Raw genomic sequence first — 7,781 nt, 5'->3', positions numbered from 1 at the left:
CTGTCACTCCTGGAAGCTGTGAATCACACAAACCACAAAGTGTATGAATAGCCAACACCAATAATAGTTTGGCACTTCATTTCATTTTGGCCTGGCAAGTTTGCCCAAAGCACCCCAAAATGTACCACAAAATGGCCTGTTGTATAGTTTTTTTGGTTCATGGTTTGTTTTATGCTCATCTCTTAACTGAGAAAGAGCTAATTCTTACCCATTGGTATGGAATCTTGGTGTCCCATATGTACTACCCCACTGGTGAACCTATACCACCAGTTCAGAACTGGTGTGCTTTATGACCAGGAAAGGAAAACGCAGACCTTAGCCTGTTTGTACTTCTTTTTAGCAGCAGCCTGTTGTGATGCCTTAACTTTGATAGATAATGCTTTTCATAACATATAGGAATAATATTTTGGAATATCATTGGAGAACAAGCTGCTGTTGAAGAAATATGAGCAAGACTTTTTTTAAAAAATTATCTTTGCTAATTTCATTCATTTTAGAAACATATTTTTATTATTTTTGTATAATGCGTTGTGAGGGTTCACTCTTCAGGCCCTCCCCCGTTCTCAATAAACCAGGAGTCACATTTAAACCAACAAACTTGTCTTCATTTATTAACTGGGGTAGGGGTATTGAAACGTCCATTAAGCTGGGTATAAACAGGATATAATTTTGGAGCTTCCCACAAGAACTTCAATGCACATCCTTGAAGAAAACGATTTATCATGGAAAGCTCACTTTTTTAAAAAAATATTCTTAATGGTAGATTAAATATACCACCTGTTCCTAAATTTGTACAGGCTTTATGGTATACCAATAGGAGCAATGTACTGAAAAACCTGTCTGGAATTACTATTAGTAATTAATTAATAATGACTATTTAACTACTGTACTGCGACGTCCTTCAATGAGAACTGGATTACATGGTTCTCTTCCCCTCCTTTAATCACACAACAACCCTGCGAGATAGGTTCCTCCAACCTGGCTGAGGCAGGACGGCTGGCTTGAGGTCACCCAATGCGGATTCATGCCTTATTGGGAACTAGAACCTTGACCACTAAGTTTCTAATCCAGCCCTGCAACCTCAAAGCTGTCTGAGTCGGCGAGGGTTGGATCCGGAAGTGGATGGATCGTGGGCGCATCCTTGCCCTGGGTTTCCCACCAGCCCCGCAGCGTGCTGAACGAGCCCCCGTTTGCCAGAAAAGCCCCCCTCCTCCGGCGTCCCCATCAGCTCCCGGCTGCGGTGGGCAGGGCCAGAGCAACGTGGCGCCGTCCAGCCCCATCTGCTAACACACACACACAAACTTTTTTTGAGTCCTAGAGAGTTAAAAGGAAAACTTCGGATCCTTCATTCCCCCTGACATTCCGCCACGATCCAATCCGGTCTCGTCTCTTTCTTGGTCTGCCGGAGGTACAATATTCTGGTGAGGTAGGGGGGACTGCCCCAGCATCCGGGATGCGAATTCCCGATCCGGATTCTGGAAGCCCAATCGCAGCCTGGCCGGGGGCTGCGTATCCTAGCAGAGCCCCTCGCATCGGAAGGCGGGACGTGCCTCCCCTCGGCGCTCCGATCGATGGCTGGGAGACGCTGAACCGCTTCCTTTAGGGTCGGTTCCCGGAAACTCGCAGGGATTTCTCTCTTCCTTTGCCTGCTCTACTGGATCGGGCAACAAACTTCGGAGGTGAACTTTCTGTGCCTTTGCCATCATCGCCATGGGTAAGCGGGAGAGCTTCATTGCAGAGGAAGGGCGGGCGGGGAGGGGAGACGGATGCCGGGGGGGGGGCGTGAGTAGAGGGACATGGTTGTCTGTCTACAATTAGTTTTCTCTCCCAAAGTCTCTTGATATTTAAATCTTGTCTTCTCTCAGTAGTGGCTTAATATGCCTTACTCTCTATGTATTTGCATGGAAGGTTTAAATAAATAAAATGCTGGAGAAGAGAAAGTATTTGATAAAGTGGGCTCTGTATGTGTGTGCGCGCGCGCCTGTGTTGTGGTGATTTATAACAACCCTAAAAGGGCTTTCAAAGTAAGTGAGATATTTAAGAAATGGTTTTACCAAATCTGCTTCCCAGGTCAGTTTCCATGGCGGAGCAGAGATTCGAACCCTGTTTTCGGGAGTCCTAGTCTGTCACTCTACTCACTGCACCACACTGGGAATCCAGTGGATTACAGGCCATGAAAGCATGAGCCAGACAAGACTGTTAGTCTTCAAGACTTTGTTGCTTTTTAAAGAAATTGATATTCTTGCTTTTTAAAGAAATGGGTATTTAAAGAAAAGAATATTTGTTCAAGACTGTGTTGCTTTTTAAAGAAAGATGCTCTTGAAAACCCGTTCAGGAACTTGTGGGCCTTCTGGTTTGAATTCCAGGCAGGGCCAAACCAAGACAGGAGGCCATGTGTCATGCTTGGGTTATCCTTTGCCACCCGAGGTGGTTATCTCACTCCGTTAAATGTGAAAACGTACTGTTGTCCTTGTAAAATTCCAGACCACTACACTGAGCTCTTTGGGCTTTCCTTGTGAGCAGCTGAGGTGTTCAGCTGCAGTCCTCGCCAATTTATTTGGGTGTAAGCACTGTCAAATAGTGCACAGTTTGCTGCTAAGTAAACAAATTAGATTGGATTGTAAGGATGTAATCTAGTTTATGTCTGTTTGTTCCTGAAGTACTTTTTTCTTGCTTAGTGCCAACATGTACTGTATTACAAAACAAATGTTTGTGAAAAAACAAGTCCTGCTGAAGTTAGTGGAACTTATTTCTGAGTGAGCAGGAACTGGAATATGGTGTGCGTGTGCTTTCTTGAACCATTTTAGTCTTTGTAAAGAAAACAGCCCACCAATATTTGGTCAGGCAAAATGTGGCATTTAGTTTAACTCACCTGCTTAGCATTGAATGGTTCACTTGTTTGTTGAAACAAAGATAGCAGAATGAAATTTGGTACATATATGCATAATCTTACTTTCTAGTTCAAATCTGAATGTCAGTACAATGTAGTATATTTTCTGAAGATCTAAATATTGGGACAAAAGGGCAATGTTCTGCATTACAAGTAAAACAAAAACAAAAGATTATTGGGTTCCTACCCATTTTCAGAGAGGTGAAGAGGGTTATGTAGGCACAGTACTGGTAAAATGAAGAAACACCTACAAGTCAAGAAATAATTAAAAAGATATCGGACTGCGCCAAAATGGATAGACTAACACTGAAAATCAAAGGAAAAGAAGATACAAAATATTATCAAACATGGGTCTTATTCTATCATTGGTTAGAAGGATGGTGTATAGATGATTATTAACTGCACCCTGGTGTCACGGTGTTAACATCGATGGATTTTATATAATAAAAAGAAAATTAAACACACACACACATACACACACACACACGCACACACAGGTTCTAGGAAAAGACCAAGAGTATAAAATGTGGGAAATGTTTTACTCTGAACAGGTCTTAAAATAGTTTTACTACAAATGTGGGTTTTTATTTTCTGTACTCTTGAACTTGTTGCAGGTTTTGCTTGTCGGCCATAATCTCCAAAGCGTCACAGCCACTGCAAAGAGCGGCAAGTGCGCGCAGAAGGGCCCCAAATTCACCGCTGTGGAGTTTCAGACCCAGGAAGCCTCAGGGCATGCCCAGGTGGCCTAAGGCATGCTCAGGCATGCCTTAGGACCACCCACTTTTCTACACAGACCCCCTGAGGGAGCAACGGCTCTGACAGGGGCAACCATTCTTCTTCAAAGGGGTTAGTCGACTTTGTCGCCCATGGACCAGCCTGAACCCTCTCGGGTTCTTCGGGCACGACGTCTTCTGGATCTGGGATCAGTAACGGGGTGGTCTCCTCGTCCCCAGTCCATCCCCAGAAAGCGGGTCTCTCATCATGCGGGAACTCCCAGGGGCCAGGAAACACCCCCCTTTTCGTAATTCTTCCATATGCCATGCTTTCTTCTCCTCACGTTCTCTCTCAACCGCCTCCCTCTCTTCTCTCAGCTTACGCCGCCACTCACGGGTCTCTGTCTCACCCCAATAAGATGGACGCTGAGGTATTCCTCTCTTTCTACGTTCCTCAGCCTCTTTTCTGGGCACCCGGACCTGCTCCCACTTCCCAGTCCAAGGGTCCTGCATTGATACCCATTCCCATCCACCCGGGATGACGTCCCGAGTACTACTGATCTCCCCCGCTCCTACCTCAGCTACCTCCCTCCTCTCCTCCTCCTTTCCCACCAAAAAGGGTGTCATCCGAGTCCCAACAGATAACCCTTTCATTCCCCTTTCCAAGTCAGCAGTATCCACAGCCTGATGTATCAAAGCGGGCGGGCTAGGTGGGGGATCCGTCTGGGTGCCTATATTCGCCCTGGGGCAGGACGGCACTCCAACCAGCACTTCTTGCCCCGAGGTTCAGGTTCCACATGCGTCATTAGCTGTCTTGCTCTTTTAGAAAAAAGCAGAATGTCAATGTTTTAAATAAATAAGAGTTGACTTTGACATCCTGCTTTTCTGTAAATGGTTGAATATTTGTTATTTTGTGTAATAGACTACATTGTAACATGTCTGCCAGTCTTTAAGGTACTAGATGACTTTCTGTTGTATTTGCTGCAGATGAACATGGCTACCCTCTGAATATTCTCCTGATATAAATTGTAAGGCCCAGCTGGTCTTGAAGTTGGATCTTTTATATAACAGCCAGATATGTAACAAAAACCAAGCCGCAAAAGTTTTATTGACTCTCCACTGGCAAAGGATTTATTCTTCCAGACAGGTCAGCCTGCCTAGCCCCACCCCTGGCTTCCCCATTGGAACACTGGCAGACTTCTCAAGAGTAAACTTTCCCAAGAAATATTTCAAACCTAAGCTTTAACACTGGTCATGTTGCTTACATACCTGGCTATATTGCACTTAACCTCCCAGGTTTCTTCTGATTCTTACCTACTCATTCATTGTTGGGTTGCTTACAAGTATTTCTAACTTGTACTCCTTTTGATTATTATTAGAGACTGTGATATTATGTAAAAGATAGAAAGAGGGGCCAGTTATATGAGCTCTTGTTTTCCTAATGACTGAACTGAATCATTTGAGAACAGAATTAAGTTTACAACATTTTCAGAGTATTTTGAGATGGTTACTTGGGAAAAACAAATACCCTCACAAAATTAGTTTTTAATATTATGCTTGCAATTTCAAGAAATCGACCTACCCACATATGAAAAAGGAAACAGAGGGGGGGAAGAGAGTAGTTAGTGAAGAGTGTGTAGCAACATGACAGTGGTCAGAGGTTAAAGGGGTTGCTAGAATAAAGAGCTCAAATGTTTTGTTAGAAGAAAGCAAATGGCCAAGGTAAACCAGACAGAAGTGATAACTCTGTACTCAGACAGCTGAAGACAAACTCCCTGACTTTCTCACAGAGTTGTGAAACTGATAAGGAAAAGTTAACCCCATTATATATTTTTTAAATAACAGAAAACAAGGAAGTCTCTGATTGAAGCACACACACACAGGTGAGGGTTTTTTATGCTTTGTGTTATCCTCCTATAGGAAAGATCTTTTAGATGCTTCATACCAACCCATCTTATATGGTTCTTGGATATGGAGGTTCCTCTTGGTGCTTGTTAATTAGAATTATTGAGTTTTTCACAGTACCTGAAATTCTGTTAGCACAAAAACATTTAGACTTCTGGGGCACACCGAGTGCGTCATTCCAGTTAGAGAAGAGTTCTGTTGGACTTGTACAGCTGTCTACACGGCTGCATTTCTTTTCACTGCTGATACTCAACATAGCTGGCATTTTGGAAAACAGGGCAATCAATCTTCGCTGACTATGAAGTACTCTTTACATACTAATCAAAACCAACAACTGGTTCACACAATACCTTTCTTTCAGAAAAGGGCTGTCCCAACCTGTGTTTGAGCAGAGAACATTGTAGTCTATAAAGGGCCGATGGGGGTGGGGGTGGGGCGCAGGTCGGGGGGGGCTGAGATCTTCGAAGGAGGAGGGGGTGAGATGGCCTCCCTCCCCACCAGCCGAGGAAGGCGCCTCCCTTGTGGTTGGCGGTGCAGGGACTTCGTGCAAGGCGGTTTCCCCCTCTGGGTCTCCTCGGGAGGGAGAGGCGGAGCGGGAGCCAAAGGGGGGGAGAAAAGGGGGTCTCGGGAGCCCACATCCCCCACACACACACAAACACGGGGGCAGGGAGATCAACGCAACCCCTGAAAGGCCCTAGGCTGGGGCTCCATCGAGTGTGTTTTTGTGTGTGTTTTTGTGTGTGTCAGGGGGGCAAGTAAGGAGACACCCCCCCGCGCCGCCTTCCCTTGGATCCTGCGAGCCCCCCCCCACCGCTGGAAGGAAACAAAGGAAGGGGAGGAAGGGACTCTTCCCCTCTCCCCTCTCCCCCCCGCTTCCCTCCCGTGACGTAGGATGACCCCCCTCCCTCCCTTTTTTAAAGGCAGAGGAAAAGGGGGCGGGGGCAGGAGAAGTGGGGTTTGGGAGGGTAGGGGGTCCTCCCTGCGCCTTCCTTGCGGGGGGGAACGTCTGCTGGACCTCTGGCTCTTTGGCACACTCTGCAGGGCCAAAAAACCTCTTCTGGTCTTTGGGTCCCGAAGGCGCCATTCAGGCCCACCGGCTGTGCAAAAGACCTGCCCCCTGGCTCCTCCTTCTGCCTAGGGATTCCCCCTCCAGCCTCCCCTTCGTGGCTCTCCATGGGGTGGAGCAAAAAGAGGCCAGAAGAGGCTCCGGTAGTCCTTCCAGACGGAGGGCAGGAGGAAAGAAGGGACTGGAAAAGGCCACCCGGCCCCTCTGGATCTGGGGCGTTTTCCTCTCCGAGCAGGTCTTTTGCGGAGTGAATGGCTCTGAAGGGTCCCTTCCAGACCAAGGGATCACAGAAATGCTTTCTTTTACACCAGGGGTAGCCCACACCAAGACCCCCCCCAACCCCACCCTGTATGGCGGCCTTTCCAAGCCCCTGGGAGGTTGGCAGGGAGCTCAAAGGGAAGAGCGAAGCCTCGGAAGAGAGGAGGTGAGAAAAGTGCTGAGACCTGAACTCTGCCCGCCTTGGGTGGGCAACCCCACGACACACACAGGGCCCTTGGCCCACTGAGGGGGGCACGGAGGGCGAGGATCCCCTTCGGAGACGCCCCCCCCGCGTTGCGATCATCGTTGAGGTGACACAAATAACGAAGGGTCCCGTGAGAACAGAAGGCCCCGTTCAGCCCTCGGTGGTCCACCCCATCACGCAAGCGCGGATATTTTCTAGAGATTGATTCTCTTTCCCATTTTTAGTGTAGCCTGGGTTTGATTTTCTTTAAGGTGTGAACACTTGCTGTTTTAACTTTTAAATGTGGCCTTTTAAGGCCTTTTAATGATGTACGTAAACTTTATCTGCCGGGTAGGTGGGGCTCGTCAGCCATGGAAGGCAGCCCATCTAGGAGAAGGAAAACTCCAATTTCAAGCCTCCACTGCCTTGTGGCTATATCCACTCATGGAAAAGGCTTCAGGAGTTAACCTCGAGGCAAAATCCGGAGCTGGAGTCCCGAAGGCAGCATGTGTCGTTCTGCCAACTCCTGCGACATTGCTGGAACCAGTTGTATTGGCTCTTGCCTTTCCATTGGACCATTTCAGCAATGTGGAGAGGGGGGATCTGCTGCTTGGGTAACAGCCTATCCTCCATATTACCTTACCCGGGCTTCATGCTCTGGAGTGGACACTCCTCGATTCAGAGCATGTTACCATAGTCTCTCGAGACTGAAGGATGCCTATGATGATTGTATGAAGAAACAGGCCACAGATACACAGGTGGGAG

General features: G+C 47.2%; 1 long non-coding RNA gene across 1 annotated transcript; it reads left to right on the top strand.

Moving 5' to 3' along the window:
- The first annotated feature begins 661 nt into the window (after positions 1-661).
- LOC144588986 (uncharacterized) lies at positions 662-4,692 on the top strand. Its single transcript, XR_013544788.1, has 2 exons — positions 662-1,714; positions 2,071-4,692. It is a non-coding gene; the product is annotated as an uncharacterized LOC144588986 (long non-coding RNA).
- The last annotated feature ends 3,089 nt before the right edge of the window (positions 4,693-7,781 follow it).

This window comes from Pogona vitticeps, chromosome 4 (assembly GCF_051106095.1).
Source record: "Pogona vitticeps strain Pit_001003342236 chromosome 4, PviZW2.1, whole genome shotgun sequence".
In the NCBI taxonomy this organism is placed as follows: Eukaryota; Metazoa; Chordata; class Lepidosauria; order Squamata; family Agamidae; genus Pogona; species Pogona vitticeps.
Note: the sequence above shows the minus strand (reverse complement) of the source record. Positions and strands in the feature narration are given on the sequence as shown.